This window comes from Hylobates moloch, unplaced genomic scaffold (assembly GCF_009828535.3).
Source record: "Hylobates moloch isolate HMO894 unplaced genomic scaffold, HMol_V3 SCAFFOLD_14, whole genome shotgun sequence".
NCBI classification, from domain to species: Eukaryota; Metazoa; Chordata; class Mammalia; order Primates; family Hylobatidae; genus Hylobates; species Hylobates moloch.
Window position 1 is genome coordinate 83,923,743 of NW_026652289.1, and position 19,808 is coordinate 83,943,550.

The following is a 19,808-nucleotide window of genomic DNA, read 5'->3' on the forward strand; positions in this document are numbered from 1 at the left end:
TTGGGGCCTGCCACCCTCTGCTAGAAGCCCCAAGGCTCCCCATTTCCCTGCAGGGCACCTCACCCCCAGCTCTGACCTCCCTGTTCTCCTCCAGCCCCCTGCCTTGCCGCTGTCCCAGCTCTGGGACCGGCCACCTTCAGCTCTGGACCTGGGATTTGAGTTCTGCCTGCCTGTGGCACACTTCGTAAGGCTGGCTGACTCACTTTTTAAGGCCTTTATTTAAATGTCATCCACTCACGGAGACCTCTCTGAGCAACCTAATTAAACTGCACGCCACCCCCTCCATGTGGGTCCCCTTCTGTCCTTCACTGTTTTCTATTTTGTGGTTGCCATCTGACACAATGCTGAGGACGGTTTCTCACCTCTCCCCAGTTAAAACACAAGCATGAACATGAAGGCAGGGCTTTCCTGTCATCAGTTTCACTGCTCTCGCTCCGTGGATTCCCTGCAGGAAATGGATTTCGGAATACCCTTTCCCCACTGAAGAAGGCCAGGTGGAGGGAGAGCAGGGTGGGGGTGGAACAGGAGTAGGACTCGTCTCCTGGCAGGCTGTCAAGAACCCCATGGGGAGGCTCCAGTCTGGCTTGGCCTGAGACCATGTGCTGTGGCCTCTGTGGGTCCAAGCAGTGCTGACGGCAGCCTGAGGGTTTGAGTCACCCTCCCTAGTGGGAAGCCCGTGGGTGAAGAGCAGAAGTTAAGTTCAAAGGGGGCAGCTGAAGCTTTGAAGAGCCACTTAGCAAAGGGGCCTAGGAAAGCAAAAGGCACCAAGGTGTGGGCCCAGCATGGCAGAAGCCCTGGAGCCCAGAGTCAGGCTCTCAGCCCCTCCCTGTGGCCCACCCTGGCAGATTGGGCAAGACAGGTGTGCACATGCACAAAAAAGCCCTAAGCCAGAAGACCCTCCCTCCCAGTGGCTGGTGCCCCTCTGCCCCACAGCGACCCCACCCCGGCACATCCACCCAAGGTGAGCCAGCTCTGACTCTGAGACCACACCCCTTGCCCTGCACCCAGCCATGGGGCGGAGGATAGTGCAGGTTTCAGCGCCCTTGGACCTCATCTGGGAGTAGAGGGGGCAGGCCTAGGCCTGGACCTGGAGCAGTGGGTGTCAAGGAATCCCCTGTGTGGGCAGGATGGCTCTGGGAAACCAAGGGCAGTGTGTGGTGGTTTGGCACAGCTGACTGCAAAAAACTCAGAGATAGGCTGGGCGCGGTGGCTCACACCTGTAATCCCAGCACTTTGGGAGGCCGAGGTGGGTGGATCACCTGAGGTCAGGAGTTTGAGACCAGCCTGCCTAACACGATGAAACCCGGTCTCTACTAAAAATACAAAAATTAGCTGGGCTAAGGCCGGGCGCGGTGGCTCACGCTTGTAATCCCAGCACTCTGGGAGGCCGAGGCGGGCGAATCACGAGGTCAGGAGATCGAGACCACGGTGAAACCCTGTCTCTACTAAAAATACAAAAAAATTAGCCGGGCGTGGTGGCGGGCGCCTGTAGTCCCAGCTACTCAGGAGGCTGAGGCAGGAGAATTGCTTGACCCTGGGAGGCAGAGGTTGCAGTGAGCCACGATTGTGCCATTGCACTCCAGCCTCAGGGGGAAACCTCAGGGATGCAATTCCCTGCCATGTGGGTTGCCCCCATATTTGTGGGGCTAAGGGGCCCCTTGTTTTCAGAGGGAGCTCAGCTCCTCTCAGAGGGTGATTGCAACTTTGCCCAATGGAGTCTCTGCTCTTCTTCTCCATCTGGTACTGACATCCTCTAGGGCAGCCAGCACCGTCCTCTTCACTGAGGCAGGATAAGGGGCTCGCACTCTGCCAGGGACACACAGGATGCTTGGGGCTGTGTGACACTGAGCTTCCCTGGGCACAGGCTCCAGGGAAAACCTAGTAGATGACACAGCCCCGCCCAGTGGGGCAGATCAAAGGGAGCTGTGTAGGCGAGCACTAGGCGACTGCAGGGCTTGCCCACGGCTTCTTGGCCTGGCTGCAGGCTCTTCCCACCCACAGGGTCCTATAGCTGCCCTGGGGGAGAGGGAGGAGGGCACTGTGCATGGTCGACTCTTCCTGCTTCTCAGCTCCAACGGGCTTGGCCGCCTGCTTGATCTTTCCAGGGCCTGGGGGCCTGCTCCAAAGTCAGACACTCCTGATGTGGTACTGTGCCTGGGGACAAAGGTGGCTTGGAGGGGCCTGGTGGCCACGTGGGCCTCGGAGCCCCAAGCTTGAACCCTGGGATGGAAGGGGTCACTGCTTCTCCACTAGGGTCCAGAAGCCAGTGGGCTCTTGCTCTGGGAGTACCCTGGGCGCCAGGCAGCAGCACCAAGCATGCCCCTGAAATAGGCGCTGGCCACAGCCTGGGTGCAGGCTGCAGGGTTGGCCCCAAGGCCAAGTTGCCTCCCTCATTACCCACCACGCTCTGCTCCCAGCCACTACACACAAAATGCCAGCAGCTGTTTTGATTTGGCAGCTTCTGCTGCCACCCCCATACCCCTTCTAAACTCGTCAGTGCTGCTGTGTCTGGTCTGTTGTGTCCTGGTGCAGCCCTGTCCCCTAACACCTGGGCTGTTTCCTTGCTGTGATGGCCATGGTTGTGCCTCTAAGGCCTGGGCTCCTTTCAGCTAGGGTTGGAGAATCTCTGAAAACACCACCAGTTAAGGCCCCGCCCGAGCAGGAGCATCCTGTGCTTTGTGGTGGGAACCTGTCCAGGCAAAGGCCTTATCCGAGAGATCAGGTAAATTACTGGGTAACCATCGGAGCCTGAGCACAGACGCAGGCCTAGCAGGCTCCTTATTAGGCTAATTACCGGCCCTGGACTGCGTAAAACCCAAGATAAAACTCAGGGTCGACCCGGAGAGCAGCTGGGAGGTGGTGTTTTCCTGGAGAGGCACTTGCCAGAGGCCCTCAGGCTGAGGCCTGGGAGAGAAAGACAGAAGAATTCCCCAGGGAGAATGGATCATCATCATCATCATCATCATCATCATCATCACCATCACCACCACCACCCCCCGCCCCCAAAGACCAGAGAAGTCTGCAGACCCCACATCCAGCTCCTAACTCTGACCCCCTCCACGTCCTCATCTGTGTAGTTCGTCCCTCTGACATTTATGATGTGCCAGGAGCTGCTGGCCACTGGGTATGGTTGAAAATAACATAATAATAATAATAATGTTACAAAATCAGCCTCACACTGTGCAAAGAGTAGCTCATTTAGTCCTCAACAAATCCATCTTCATTTTATAGATGGGGAAACTGAGGCTCAGGGATGTTAAAGGACCTGCTAGCAGCTGCTAGAGCTGGAACCAAGAGGCAGCCCTGACCCTAAAGAGGAAACAGGCCCAGGAACTTCCCAGCGCCCCTCCCTTGAGGACAGACAACGTTGGCAGGCCACGGCCCCTCCCACTCCCAGGCGTCACTGAGGAGGAGAGGGCGCCACCTCCCCAGGCCTGAGGATGGTCGGCAATGGGCGGGGTCGGCGGCTCTCTGGGCTCATAATTATTCTCCGGGTAATTATTGCTGGCGCTGGCGCTGGCGTGGCCTGAGCGGAGTGTGGGGAAGCCTGCCCGCCCTACCACGTGCACCCCTGCCCTGCCCTGCCCGCCCCACCCTGAACCTGGATACCCTCTTGGCCTCAGGGCCTCAGGCTTGTTCCCAACCCCCCTTTGCCCATTTCCGCCTGGGAAACGACCCCTGGCAAATGTTCCTGTGGCAAAGTCAAAGGAAAAACCTGGACTGGAGGAGGGAAAGTGTCCTCTGGGCTCAGGGTAGGGACAGGCACCAGCCCCTGAGCCACTGTTGAAACCGCCACTGCAAAATTATAACCCAGACAGTGAACGAGATCTGACTTAACTAACTCTATCTTGCTTCCAACCTCCAAGCTGTCCTTGTTCATTCCCGGGCGTAAGCTAAACTAACTTTGGGAGAAACTTGGTTTATAGTTTATAGTTTAAAACAAAGACTATAAAATCCCTTTCCCAAAGCAGACCTCCTTCTTGCCTAGGGACTAGACTGCCTTTGTAGGTAGGACTAATAAATTAGCCAAATGATTAGAAATTATGGTTTAGGAGTCACGCAGCTGGAGGCTACAAGATTCTGACTTTCCCCAAGTTGCTTCTGGGGATATCACTATTGTAAAGCCTAAGATCCCTAAAATCAGCGCTTGAGATATTTTGCAGACCCTGTACTCCATGGATCAGCTGGCACTACCCAGGTCAATAAACTGGCTCATCTGAACTTATGGCCCCAAACCAGGAACTGACTCAGTGCAAGAAGACAGCTTCAACTCCCTATGATTTCATCCCTGACCAATCAGCACTCCCAACTCACTGGCTGCCCCCCAACCACCAAATTATCATTAAAAACTCTAGGCCAGGCGCGATGGCTCAAGCCTGTAATCCCAGAACTTTGGGAGGCCGAGGCAGGTGGATCACAAGGTCAAGAGATTGAGACCATCCTGGCCAACATGGTGAAACCCCGTCTCTACTAAAAATACAAAAATTACGCCGGGCGCAGCGGCTCACACCTGTAATCCCAGCACTTTGGGAGGCCGAGGTGGGGGGATCACGAGGTCAGGAGATCAAGACCATCCTGGCTAACACGGTGAAACCCCATCTCTACTAAAAATATTTTTTAAAAAATTAGCCGGGCGTGGTGGCGGGCGCCTGTAGTCCCAGCTACTGGGCAGCCTGACGCAGGAGAATGGCATGAACCCTCCAGGCGGAGCTTGCAGTGAGCCGAGATGGCGCCACTGCATTCCAGCCTGGGCGACAGAGCAAGACTCTGTCTCAAAACAAACAAACAAACAAACAAACAAAAACTCTAATTCCCCAGTGCTTGAGGAGACTGATTTGAGTAATAATGAAACTCCAGTCTCCAGCACAGCCTGCTCTGAGAGAATTACTCTTTCTCTATTGCAGTTCCCGTCTTGAGAAATCGGCTCTGTTCAGGCAGCGGGCAAGATGACCCCATTAGGGGGTTACCCTGTCTCCCCCAAACATAGCCCAAGGCTTTCACGGGAGACCCTTCCTGCCCCGCCAGCCTCTTCTCTGGCCCTACAGCCCCTGGCTCGGCTTGATCCCTCTGCACAGAAGTCCTGCCACACCCTGTCTCCTGGTACCCCTCTTCTTTAGGATCCCAAGTCACCCTCACAGCCCCCAGGCTCTAAGGCCCAGCACCTCACTTGGGGCTTGTGTGTTCCCCATGGGCTGGGAAGCCTGAAGGACAGGGATGGGGACTTAACCACACCCCCAGGAAAGCCCCGCCAGGCCAAGACAAGGCCAAAGGCAGGAAAAGACAACAGGCCTCTGCCTAGGGGGCCACCCCTGGAGTCACTCAGAAATCTACTCTGTCCCCAAGGTCCCTGCAGCTCCGGTACCATCATCCCAGACCTGGGGTATTAAGAAAAGGAAGGGTCCCATCAACTTCCAAATCGGATCCAACAGGCTTAACTAGACTTGCCCATCTCCTTTTGTTCTTTCTTTTTTTCATGAAATAAAAAGAATGAAGAGACGAGCTTTGGTTTTATAGCAGTGATTCTCAGGGTGTCGTGGGGCCCAGCAGTGGCAGCAGTACCTGGGAACCGGCTGGAGTACCCAGGCCCACCGCAAACTCACTGTTTAATGAGGCCTCCAGAGAAGCCTGATGCTGGCTGCAGTGTGCAAGCTCCTGGCCTGCAGCCTCCCTCTCTCACCCTCACACATGACCCCACCGTTGCTTCCTTCAGACCAGGAGCTCAGGAGATCTGGGGCCCCCTGAGGGCATCTCCCACTCAGAGGCACTCCAGGGCTTCCCTCCAGGGCCTCCCATCTGTTCCCTTCATCTCTAAAGCACACCCAGGCTGACCCCTGGAACTCCTAATCTGCCTGAATGTTGCCCTTACCAAAGACAATACCCAGGTGCATGGGCAGCTTAGGGTCAGATCCCCTACTCAGCTCAGCTCACGGGCTAGAAGCCCCAGTCCTATGGACACTTGCCTTTTGCCTTTTTTTTTTTTTTTTCGAGACAGAGTCTCACCCTATCGCCCAGGCTGGAGTACAGTGGCGCATCTTGGCTCACTGCAAGCTCCGCCTCCCAGGTTCACACCATTCTCCTGCCTCAGCCTCCCGAGTAGCTGGGACTACATGCGCCCGCCACCACACCTGGCTAATTTTTTCGTATTTTTATTAGAGATGGGGTTTCACTGTGTTAGCCAGGATGGTCTCGATCTCCTGACCTCATGATCCACTCGTCTCAGCCTCATAGCCTTTTGCCTTTTAACCAGGCTGGGGGTTACAGATCTATCTCAGTGTCTGGTCTTTCTTCAAAGGCACAGCCAAGTATCTGAGCAGGGACAGAATAGGGCGCTCTGCAACCTCTGTCTGCTGGAGACATTAGGAACAGAGAAGGCCATGCAGACATGGGGGTGGCTTCCACAGTAAGGTGCCCAGACCAGCACTCCAAGAAGCCACCGTACACTGCTTGGGCACCCTGACCCTCCCTCCACTATCTCAGTTCACATGTCAGTGCTGATGGGATGCCCTTTCAGGGCCCCACCGGTGCCCCACCCAACTAACCAGGCTGAAAATGTAAGCCAGTTACACAGCATGCAAAAAGCTGCAGGAGCTGCCTCGCCCTACTCCCCAAGACCCAGGGCAGAGCCCCTGAGTCCTTCACTGGTTCCACTGCTTCACCCACCCTCCCTGTGTCCCCATGTCCAGCCAAGCCAGCCATCAGACAGAGTCAGTCCCTCACACCAGGTGTGCCCCTGTCCCTGAAGCCCACAGACCGTGGTCCTTCCCCTACAACCCAGTGTCAGCTCTGTGCATCTCTTGGGTGGTGTCTTTTCCTTTGGAGTAGTACCTTGAGTCCCTGTGTTCTCCCTGACAAAGGAGACCTTCATCCCTTGAGGGCAGATCCCTCACTCACCTGAATGTGTTCTCCCTCTGCCACCCTCCCAGCGCCGGCCACAAGTCCAGGCACATGGGATCGCATGAGTCAGAGAGACTCTTTTTTTTCTGAGACAGAGTCTTGCTCTGTCACCCAGGCTGGAGTGCATTGGAGTAATCTTGGCTCACCACAACCTTTGCCTCCCGGGTTCAAGCAATTCTCCTGTCTCAGCCTCCTGAGTAGCTGGGATTACAGGCATGCGCCACCACGTCCAGCTAATTTTGTATTTTTAGTAGAGACGGGGTTTCTCCATGTTGCCCAGGCTGGTCTCAAACTCCCCACCTCGGGTGATTTGCCCGCCTTGGCCTCCCAAAGTGCTGGGATTATAGGCGTGAGCCACCGCGCCCAGCCTGAGACTCTTTTTAAGTATAGTAAAACATTTAAGTTTTAATTTCCTTTTAAAATAGTTCAATAGTCTCAATAACATTAAAAAAAAAAAACCTTCCCAAGTATGTAATCAATTAAGTATATTAAAATAAAAATATTAAAACATTTTTGAAGTTTTATGGTATTATATATGAACTCAGATTTGGGACCAGGCATGGTGTTCACGCCTGTAATCCTAGCACTTTGGAAAGCCAAGGCAAATGGATTGCTTGAGACCAGGAGTTTGAGACCAGCCTGGGCAACATGGCAAAGCCCTGTCTCTACAAAAAATTAGCCAGGCCTGGTGGCATGCACCTATAGTCCCAGCTGCGTGGGAGGCTGAGGTGGGAAGATCACGTGAACCTGAGAGGTCAAGGCTGCAGTGAGCCATGATCATGCCACTGCACTCCAGATTGGACGACAGTGTGAGACCTTGTCTCAAAAAGAAAAGAAAAGAAAAAAAGAACTTAGAAGTTAAAATCTCAAGTCTAAATTAATTCCTCAACTTTAACTTTAAATTCTTATTACAAGGGTGGCCTATGACTCTAAAGGGCCACATTATCCAAAACATAACAAATGCTGAAAAGACCATATGCACGTTTTACAATGTTGAAATTGTGGGTTTGATTCTCGTTAACATCTGGATGAACAATTCTACAATGTTGTCATCAAGATGTCATCAGAGTTACCTTTCCAAGGAATGTTGGGTTAGGTTCCTGGCTGGTGGAGCATTTAATGTCGGGAGCAGCCCTGCCCGCAGCCAGGCAGGAGGCTGAGCCTATGTCACGGTTACTTTGCCGATTTTTTTCACATGGCAGGAGAGGAGGAGCCCTCCTACACAAGTTCCCTGAACACTGGTCACACGTCACCCAATTCCTACCTCTTTTCACTGACATTTTCTAGCTCCACTCTGGTGGCTGCACACTGCTGTCCCACTGGGCTATTTACTGCTTCCTTTACTTCCGGGTTGTTTTTGTTTTTGTTTTCCAGGCCTTCCTGTCTGTTAGTAGAGCCAATAGGTATTTAAATGACACCGGTGTGACTCTCCCCACTTGACCGTGGCTGCTTGGTAATGGTAGGCCCCTGTGCCCTGGTCATCTGTCCCCAACAAAGCTGTACCAGCCTCAAGTGGACTGTGCTGTCTGGTGGCTCCAGCTGGATGTCAAGCAGCATGGACAGGATGACAGCTCCTCTCTACATCCCCAATACGAATCTGTGTGAGGAACAAGCCCCATCCACCAGCCACAGGCACCTCCCAAAGCCAGCCTCCCCACAAAACCCCCTGCTCACCCGGTGTGTTCAGACATCCCTGCATCCCTCCCTCCTGTCACTCCAGATGTTGAGCTGTGGACCAGAAGAGGGGGTCTGCTCAGGCACTGGCCTCTCATGGGTGTGGGGGAACTGTGGGGAAGGGATTCTCAGCCTGACCATCCATACCCAGGCAAAGAGGCGTGGGAAATGCCCAGCCCCAGTGTGTTAGACACTGCCTGTGGTGACAAAGAGCAGATGTCCTCCTTGGCTGGAGAAGTGGGCTGGCAACAGAAGAAGGAGGCCTGGGAGGGCTGGTGGCTGACCCACCATCCTCTGTCTTGGTTAAACCAACCCTCCCTACCGGGCATTGTGGCTCACGCCTGTAATCCCAGCACTTTGGGAGGCCGAAGCAGGCAGATCACTTGAAGTCGGGAGTTTGAGAGCAGCCTGACCAACACAGAGAAACCCTGTCTCTACTAAAAATACAAAATTAGCCGGGCATGGTGGCACAAGGCTGTAATCCCAGCTACTCGAGAGGCTGAGGCAGGAGAATCGCTTGAACCCAGGAGACGGAGGTTGCGTTGAGCCAAGATCGCGCCATTGCACTCCAGCCTGGGAAACAAGAGTGAAACTCGGTCTCAAAAGAAAGAAAGAAAGAAAGAAAAAAAACCAACCCTCCCAGGGCATGTGTATCACAGGCCCTGAGGGGACAACAGCCAGAAAAGCTGGTGAATGTCCAGTAGGCAGAGGATGGAGGATCAGGGACTCTGAGGCTGACTTCTTGGGCTGGAACCTCAGCTCCACCACCAAGCAGCAGCATGACTTGGGAAACTCAATTCCATATACTTTGGGGGTTCCCCTCCCCCATTTTTATTTTATCAAATTAATTTTGATGTGATATTATTAAGTGAAATTAAATGTCAAAACTGTAGATGAAATGTTGCCATTGGGGAAATGCAAATCAAAACCACAATAAGGTACCACTTCACGTCCATGAGGATGGCTATGAACAAAAAGGCGGACAGTAACAAGTGTCTGGGGATGTGGAGAAGCTGGACCTCTCATGGATTGTCAGTGGGAATGTAAAATAGTGCAGATGGAAACAGTCTGGCAGTTCCTCAAAATTAAACATAATGTTGCCACATGACCCAGTAATCCCACTCCTAGGTGTATACCCGAGAGAAATGAAAACTTATGTCCAAAAATAAATAAATAAATAAGGAAAAAAGAAAACTTATACAGAAGCTTGTACACACATGTTCATAGCAGCAGTATTCATAGCAGCTAAGGAGTATAAATAACCCAAACATCCATCGGTGGATGAATGGACTTTAAAAAAATAGTATATCCATACGACAGAGTATTATTAAGCCATAATAGTGAGTAGGGGCCAGGCACAGTGGCTCACGCCTGTAATCTCAGCACTTTGGGAGGCAGAAGTGGGCAAATCACTTGAGGTCAGGAGTTCGAGACCAGACTGGCCAGGGTGGTGAAACCCTGTCTCTACTAAAAATACAAAAATTAGCCGGGCGTGGTGGCGGGCATCTGCAATCCCAGCTGCTCAGGAGGCTGAGACAGGAGAATCGCTTGAATCCAGGAGGTGGAGTTTGCAGTGAGCCGAGATTGCCTCGCTGCACTCCAGCCTGGGCAACAGAGGGAGACTCCCTCTAAAACAAAACAAAACAAAACAAAACAAAACAAAACAAAACAAAACAAAGGGAGTGGAGTACTAACACATGATACAGCATGGATGAAACTTAAAAATTTATGCTAAGTGAAACGAGACAGACACAAAAAGCCACATTGTTTGATTACATTTATATGAGATATTCAGAAGAGGCAAGTAGATGAGTGGCTCCTAGGGCCAGGGAAAGTGGAGGAATATCGGGGTGATAGCTAAAGGGTACAGGGTTTCATTTTGAGATAATATTCTATAATTAATTGTGGTAATGGTTGCACGTCTGTGAATATACTAAAAGCCAATGGATTACATACAGTAAATGGGTGAATTATATATGTGAATTATATCTCAAAAAAGTTATAGAAAAAATGCACCTAGAGAAGTCTCACTTCCACCTCCATCCTCTCTGCCCATATCCACAGGACTTCTTTTTGAAAAAATAAGCAAAGTCTATATAAAATACACACCCACCCTCTTTAAAATACTCCCTACTTTCTTTCTTTCTTTTTTTTTTTTTCTTGAGACGGAGTCTCGCTCTGTCACCCAGGCTGGAGGGCAGTGGCCCAATCTCGGCTCACTGCAAGCTCCGCCTCCCGGGTTCAGGCCATTCTGTCGCCTCAGCCTCCCGAGTAGCTGGGACTACAGGTGCCGGCCAACACGCCCGGCTAATTTTTTGTTTTTGTATTTTTTTTTTAGTAGAGACGGGGTTTCACCGTGTTAGCCAGGATGGTCTCTATCTCCTGACCTCGTGATCCGCCCGCCTCGGCCTCCCAAAGTGTTAGGATTACAGGCGTGAGCCACCGCGCCCGGCCAAGATACTCCCTACTTTCTTACTCAAGTAGGATTGTATTCCATGTACTGCTTGGCACCTTCCTTTTTTTTCCTTTAACTTAACAGTGCACCCCAGCGCTGTCAGCATCTCTCTATGGCGAGTGCACAGCGCTTCTCTGTGGAGATGTTAGCCTCATGGACCGCGCCACCAGGAACAACATTGCCTGCAGTTGCTTCCTGTCTGTCCAGGTGATCCCTGTGGGAGGCCCCTGAGATGCAAGGGCAAAGGCAGTCCAGGCTTGGCAGATGCGGCTGCCTGTCCCCCCACCTCCCCACCCACCACCCTCGCAGACGGGAGCCCGACCCGGTGCCCTCCAGCCAGGCAGCATGTCCTTGACTCTCCACAGAGGCCTCTGTTTGCTCTGTGAACAGGGCTGTGGTAGTAATGAGATGGATACAGGTCCAGCACTCAGAACGATGCCTGGGCCATAATGAACATGATCTCAGTGGGAACTCTCATCATCGCCCCCCTCACCTTCAAGGCCAAAGCAGCGATGCCTGGCTGGGAAAGCTGTGCCTTTGCTTCCTCTCTGGTCTTGGAGCACCGAAGCGGCTGCAGCTGCGACCGCAGAGCACAGCGGGGTTGAGCCCTGCGGAGCGGCGTGTAGGGAGTACTAGACGAGTAGTGGGAGGAGCGAGGGACAGGGTGCCGGGATGGGGCTGGATGGCCGGCACCCTCCCCTGGCTCTGAAACCCCCTGGCGGGTGGGTGCATCCTAGGTCGGCGGGGGACCGGGGGGACAGGCCGGGGCTGACGGGGTGGGTACTCTTTAGCCGGGTTTAGGGAAGGCCTCTCAGGGGGAGCAGCGGAAGAGAGGCGTGCAGGGAGTGCGCAGCACACCTCCGTCACCTCCATATCTTGACCGGGAAATGCAAAGGCCGAAGGCCGGGCCCGGCGGCTGCTTACTGAACGCTGCATGCTGCTAGGAGGTCCCGGTAGCCCCAGCAGGGTGGGGGCTGGCAGGAAGGTAGGGGCAGGCCGAGTTCTGGGAGAGACGCAGGTGCCAGGTGGGGTGGGATCTAGAGGCCGCTGGAGCAAGAGGGGAAGCAGCCGTGGGTTCTCCTTGGAAAGGGCCCGCGCGCCCGCCTCCAGGCTTGGAGGCTCTCTCGGGCTGCGGTCGGTCTCCGTCCAGGCGGGTATGGTGGGGCTGGAGAGAGCGGTGCTGCACAGTTGTGGGAAGGGGATCTGCTTTGCAGGTGGAGCCGGCAGAACTTGCCTCCATGCTCTCCAGGCGTAGCGGACCTGGCTGGAGCCGGACAGTGCACCTAGAGCGGTTACGCACCGGCCCAGACCTCCCGGAAGCGTCGGGGGCGGGGGCGGGGTGGGGGGCAATCCCAGAAATGGGTGTGGGGCCCCAGATGGGGCTCCTGGCCCAGCCCCGGGCTGACCATTGTCTTGGGCCGGTGCGGGCCCCCATTGTTAAAATACCGCGAGCAGACTCCACTGAATTTCCAAAACGACACCCAAGTCACTGGCTTCTTCCTCCGAGCTATTTCTAGAGCGGACCCCCAGGACAGGCCTGAGGGGTCAGGGAGGAAGAGCCGCGTCCCGTGGATACCCTGCAGGCCCCTTCAGGGGCGGGACAGTCGCGCGCGTAGAGGACCCAGGATGCGCCGTCAGGGACCCTAGGAGCCCAGGGGACCCGGGGGAAAAGGACGCGGGTGGGGAGAGGGGAGAGTGGGGCGGGGCCACATCAGGAGGGGCGTGGCCTGGGCGGCTCCAGGCTCAGCCCCACCCCGTCCCCGTGACCCGTGACTCGGCGTCCCAGCCCGCGGCCAAGGAGGCGGCGTCTCCCCCGGTCTCACTGAGGGTCGCTGTCCGCGTTACTTGAGCTCACGTGAGGAGAAGAAACTTAGAATGACAGAGTGCAAAGCACAGTGACCATCCTTATCGTTCTCTCCCGGACCACAGCCTCATCCTTGTGTCATCTGAGCTCGCCGTGGGCTGGGGGGATCGCGGTGGGCAGAGGGCGCTGCGAAGTGGAGACGACGTCCTGCGGCGGGCGCCAGGGCCTGGGGCTGGCCGGGGTCCGAGCGGGGATGGAGACCGCGCCGCGGGGGTCGGGGGCGAGCCGGCAGCTGGCGGGTCTGGCCGCTCGCTTCGGAGGCAATGAATGGCCCGGCCGGGCTCGGCGCCCTGCCAGGCTAGGGCTACCCCGCCTCCGGCCCAGCCGTCCCGGCTGCCCTCCGGGCGCGGCAGTCGGCGCAGGAATCCTCGGCCTCCCCGGGGGCCCTCACAGATCCTCGCCCGGGCCGGCAGTTCACGAATTCCGGGAACTTACTAGAGCCTGGGAAGCCCGGGAAGCGCCTCCCGCCGGGCTCCGCCTCCCCCAACCCAACTCCGCGGACTCCTCTAGGGCTCCTGACCTTCTGAGGAGCGCAGTAACACCCAGCCCACACAGCCCCCCACAGCCCACACAGCCCCACACAGCCCACACGGCCCCCACACAGAGAACCCCCACAGCCCTACAGCCCCACACACCCAGCCCCCACAGACCCCACACCCAGGTCCCCGCACTCAGCCCCACACAGCTCCACACCCCCTACACGCACAGCCCCACACAGCCTACACAGTTCCACACCCAGCCCCCTTGAGCACCCCACAGCCCAACACCCGGCACCTACCCCCACAGCCTCCTCAGCCCTATACCCAGCCCCCCCACAGGACCACAGAGCACCCCCAGAGGCCCACACAACCCCCTCAGCCCTACAGAGTCCTCCAGAGACCCTCACAGCCCCCTCAGCCCCACACCTCCCCCCCCACACTCCCCCATAGTCCCCCACATTATCCACCCCCGCCATAGTCCCCACAGCCCTCCACCCCATAGAGAAGCAGTTGAGAATGTACATCCTTTCCTGACTGAACAGCCTAGTAAGGGTCAGGACAAAATGCCATGGCCAAGAGTGCCATGAACACTGTTTGGGGACAGGGATGGCCAGAAAGGCTCCCACCAGACATGACCTGTGGTCTGGGTCTTAGGGGATGAGTGAGATTTGAGTAAGGAAGCCTGTTTCAGCTCAGACCAGAAGAAAAGAAGGAAAATAAACACAGGGCTAATGCTGAACACAGAGATAAGGGACACAGAAGCCTGATTCAGTAAATCCACCTTCAACTAATAGGAATTCCAAAAGAAAAGAATGTAGAGGGAGGGCAATTAACAATACAAGATTAGAGGAAAGTGTTGCAGACCTAAGGACAGACCTAAGGAGACATGGGTCTGCAGATGGAGTGCTCTGTGGAATGCAGGATCAAGGAAAAAATGACCTGCCTCTAGAAATATCTGAACAAAAGTGCAGAGCAACAGGGAGTAAGATTGGTTGACAGATTTGAAAGATGGTAAAAATAAAATGTTCACTGCAAAGGCTGAGAACTGCAGTGCATCAGATCCCCATGAGTAGCAATGGTTGTAAGAAGATGATTGGGAAGTAATTTTGAAACTTGTTTCCTATACTAGGCCAAATTATGAATCAAGCATGGGCTAGAAAAAAGATACTGTTAGACCTCCAAGGATTCAAAAAAACAGAAACCCATCCTCCCATGCATCCTTTCTTGGATAGTTACTTGAGGATGTATTCCAGCAAAGTGAGAAAGAAAGCTAAGAGAAAGACCTGGGATTGACTCTTGAGTGATCCACCAGAGAGTGGTAAAGAGAGTCCGGGGCTGTGCTCCCACTCAGGGACAAGGAGTGGGGGTGCGGATCCATGGGGTAGGAAAAGGCAAGGGAGGTCTTGAGAATAAAAAGGTAGCAAAACTGAGGCCATGTCAAAGGCATTCTGTTATTAATATTATTCTGTTAATAAAAAGGAAGAGAGGCAATTAAAAGCTATAGGGAAAATGTATATAACAAAGTTCAGCTTCCACTCTAAAGCAAACTAACATAGGATAGGATTTTCAGTTCCTGAGGGAAGGCAAAATGAGTTCACCCCATTTACTCTGGATGCTAAGAATATCTTCCTTGTGTGGTTGGAGAGGGTGGTGGTGGTGTTGATGACTTTAGGCCCATAGAGAAAGAAATGTCCCCCTGGCCCAGCGGTTAGCTGTGCAGTGAGTAACATGTAACAGTGACATGCCCAACTGCCTAGGGGTGTAGAGGCTCCCACTGTTGCCGTTCGAATCTACTGGGCTCCACTTTTACTATAGACTAAGCTGCAAAAGTAAAGGCTGAGGAGGATGATGTTGTGGGATCTAGAGAGAGTGGATAGCAGAGGCCATCCTACTCTCACCTTCCATGAAGGGGAGTCAAGATGCAGACCAAAGGTATGGTAGTAAATATAGAGGAGTAAGAGCTAATGTAAAGTTTCAGAGAGAATCTGCAGAAGAGTTAAAACACTCCTCTAATGTAAACACAGGGGGAGGAGGGAGAAGGTGCAGAGGGGAGAGGGGACCAGAGGTAATTACAGTTGATGCTTGAACAACACAGTGGTTGGGACTGTTGATCCCCTCCCCTATTAAGTCAAGAATCCACATAAAACTTTTGATTCCTCAAAAATTTAACTACTGATAGCCTGTTGACCAGAAGAAGACTTGCTGATCACATGAACAGTTAATTAACACATCTTTTGTATGTGATATATTCTGCATTCTTACAATACAGTAAGCTAGAGAAAAGAAAATGTTATTAATAATGATAAGAAAGAGAAAATATATTTAGTATTCATTAAGTGGAAGTGGATCATTATAAAGGTGTTTGTTCATTCTCATTGTCTTCATGTTGAGTAGGCTGAGGAGGAGAAAGAAGAGGAGAAGCTGGTCTTGCTGTCTCAGGGGTGGCAGAGGCAGGAGAAAATGTACATGGAAGTGGACCCACACAGTTCAAACCCATGCTGTTCAATGGTCAACGGTATTCATCTTTCATATTAGGAAGCCAGTATATTTTGTCAAATACTCATAAATCACAAAGTAGGAGGACAAGTATTTTATTGAAGCTGAAGGGAATAACGACAAAAACAAATTAAAAACAGAAGCGATAAAAAGTTTAGTCCCCTAAAAAAAAAAAAAGTTTAGTCCCAAGGTGGTAGAACTGGTGTGTGTGTGGAGAATGGGTAAAGAGACATTCTATCATTAGTTGTTTTTTTTTTTTTGGTATTTTTTAACCTTGTTCATATGTATGATTAGAATTCCTGAATTTTAAAAATAAAACCAACAATCAAATTACTTCCAAAGTCCTTGAACATCATGACTCAATACTCCATAAAATAAACATATTTTACTGTTTCTTTTTCTTTTTCTTTTTTTTGAGACAGAGTTTCGCTCTTGTCACTCAGGCTGAAATCTTGGCTCACCTCAACCTCCACCTCCTGGGTTCAAGCGATTCTCCTGCCTCAGCCTCATGAGTAGCTGGGAGGGATTACAGGCGCGCACCACCACACCCGGCTAATTTTGTATTTTTACATGGAGAGACAGGGTTTCTCCATGTTGGTCAGGCTGGTCTTGAACTCCTGACCTCAGGTGATCTGCCCGCCTCAGCCTCCCAAAGTGCTGGGATTACAGGCGTGAGCCACCACACGCAGCCTTACTGTTTCATTTTAAAAATCATTTTCACTGGCACTTTCTCAGTTTTACAACTGTCACCAACTGTATACAGAGCATGCATTCTTTACCCTAGACATGAAGGGAAAACAAACAAACAATCAAACAAACAAACAGTTTCTAATGCTTACCTAAAGTTACAGTGCCAACTGATGAGAAGAATAATAACCACCCAGCCCCATCATGTTCAGGTACTTCCAGGTACCAGGACAGATTACTTCGACTCCTTCCTGACTCGTGGCAGCATCCTTACCTAGTCTCAGATCAATGAAACCTGCTCTTGTTTTAAAGGCCTCCCAGCAAGGAGCTCAGCCTGTCTCCTCTCCGGCTGAAGCAGTTCTATTTTTATTCCACGCTGTTGGATGGCTCGTGTCCAAGCCAGTGGCTGTGCTCCAGGTGTCAGACTCCCTGGCAGCACCCCTATTATGGGACAAAGCTCTGCCTGGTCCAGGCAGCAGCCTGGTCACAGCCTGATCACAGGCTGGTCACAGCCCTGTCACAGACATCTGTGCACACTTCAATCTGCCCATTGTAGGGACAGCCTGCAGGCCTGCCTGAACCTGGCCAAGCCCTGATAACATGCAGGAACCACATCTGTGAACCATGTCACAGACTGTCAAATTGTCAAACATTTCACACCTACAGTGAATACAGAGAAAGGAAAAACAAGCCCCACTTTTCCCACCACCCAGTTCTAGTACAGGCAGACCTCAAAGATATTGTGGGTTTGGTTCCAGACCACTGCAATAAAGCAAATTATCACAATAAAGTGAGTCACACACATTTTTTGGTTTCCCAGTGCATATAAAAGTTATGTTTATACTGTAGCCTATTAAGTGTGCAATAGCATTCTGTCTATAAAAATAATGTACATACCTTAATTTAAAAATACTTTTTTTGCTAACAAATGCTAACAATCATCTAAGCCTTCAGCAATTTTGGTCTTTTTCCTGCTGGAAGGTCTTGATTCAATGTTGATGGTTGCAGACTGAGCAGGGTGGTGGTTGCTGAGGGTTGGGGTGGCTGTGGCAATTTCTTCAAAGAAGACAACAATGAATTTTGCCACACCCAACTGACTAGTCTTTTAGTGATGGACTCCTCTGTAGTGTGCAATGCTGATAGCATTTTACCCACGGTAAAACTTCCTCCAAAACTGGAGTCCGTCCTCTCAAACCTTGGCATTGCTTTATCAACTAAGTTTATGGAATATTCTAAATCCTTGGTCGTCATTTCAACAATGTTCACAGCATCTTCACAAGGAGTAGATTCCATCTCAAGAAACCACTGTTTTCGCTCATCCCTAAGAAGCAACTCCTCATTGATTCAAGTTTCATCAGAAAGGAGTCTTTTTTCCTGAGCAGTAGATCTCAAAGTGGGCTTAAAAATATTCAGTAAACCATGCTGTAAATAGGCATGCTGTCATCCAGGCTTTGTTCTTCCATTTCTAGAGCAAAGGCAGAGTAGATTTAGCGTATTTTTTTTAATGGTCCCAGGATTTTCTGAATGGTAAATTAGCATTGGCTTTAACTTAAAGTCATCAACTGTGTTAGCCTTTAACAAGAGAGCCAGCCTGTCCTTTAAAGCCAGCCATTGACTTATCTCTAGCTTTGAAAGTCCTAGATGGGATCTTCCTCAAATAGAAGTCAGTTTCATTTACCCTGAAAATCTGTTGTGTAGTAAAGCCACCTTCATCAATGATCTGGGCTAGATCTTCTGGATAACTTGCTGCAGCTTCTGTAGCAGCACTTGCTGCTTCACCTTGCACTTTTATGTTGTAGAGATGCCTTCTTTCTTTTTTCTTTTCTTTTTTTTTAAGATGGAGTTTCATTCTTGTTGCCCAAGGTGGAGTGCAATGGTATGATCTCGGCTCACTGCAACCTCTGCCTCCCAGGTTCAAGCGATTCTCTTGCTTCAGCCTCTCAAGTAGCTGGGATTACAGGTGCATGCCACCACGCCCAGCTAATTTTTTTGTACTTTTAGTAGAAACAGGGTTTCACCGTGTTAGCTAGGCTGGTCTCGAACTTCTGACCTCAGGTGATCCGCCTGCCTCGGCCTCCCAAAATGGAAGGATTACAGGCATGAGCCACTGCGCCCAGCCTAATACCTTCTTTCTTTAAACCTCATGAACAAACCTCTGCTAGCTTCCAACTTTTCTTCTCTAGCTTTGTAGCTTCTCTTAGCCTTTGTAGAACTGAAAGAAAGTTAGGGACCTTGCTCTGAATTAGGCTTTGACTAAAGGGAATGTTGTGGCTGGTTTGATATTCTATCCAAGCCACTGAAACTTTCTCCATATCAGCAATAAGCCCATTTCACTTTTGTATCATTAATGCGTTCACTGGAGTAACACTTTTAAGTTCCTTTGAGAACATTTCCTTTGCATTCACAATGTGGCTAACTACTTGGCACAGCCTACCTCACCTTTTGAGACTTCCTCACATGGCTTCCTCACTAGCTTAACTATTTCTAGCTTTTGATTTAAAGTGAGAGACCTGTGACTCTTCCCTTCACTTGAACACTGAGAGGCAATTGTAGGGTTATTAATTGGCCTAATTTCAATATTGTGTCTTAGGGAATAGGGAGGCCTGAGGAGAGGGAGAAAGACAAGGAAAGGCAGGTTGGTGGAGCAGTGAGAACACACACATTTATCAATTAAATTTGCCATCTTATGGAAGTGGTTCATGGCACTCCAATTACAAGAGTAACATCAAAGATCACTGATCACAGATCACCATAACAGATGTAATAATAGTAAAAATGTTTGAAATATTTTGAGAAATACCAAAATGTGACCAAGACACAAAGTGAGCATGTGCTGTTGGAAAAATGGACCGATAGACTTGCTCAAGGTGGATTTGCCACAAATCTTCAATTTCTAAAAAACACAGTATCTGAAAAGTGCAATAAAATCATGTGCACTAGAACAAGGTATATCTGTAAATCCTAAATAAATCTAATGTTGCAACCCCCTTGGGCCCCTCTCAGTCACCTTGTCCTGACTTTGGGATTAACCTTTATCATGTAGGTTTCATGCTCTTGGTCTATAGATACTCATCAGTTCAGGCTGCTAAAACTAATTACTATAGACTGGATGACTTAAACAACAAACATTTACTTTTCACAGTTCTAGAGGCAGGGAAGTCCAAGATCAAGGTGCCAACAGATCCAGTGTCTGGTGAGGGCTCTCCTCCTTGTTTGCAGATGGCCACCACCTTCTTGTATCCTCATATGGCTGAGAGAG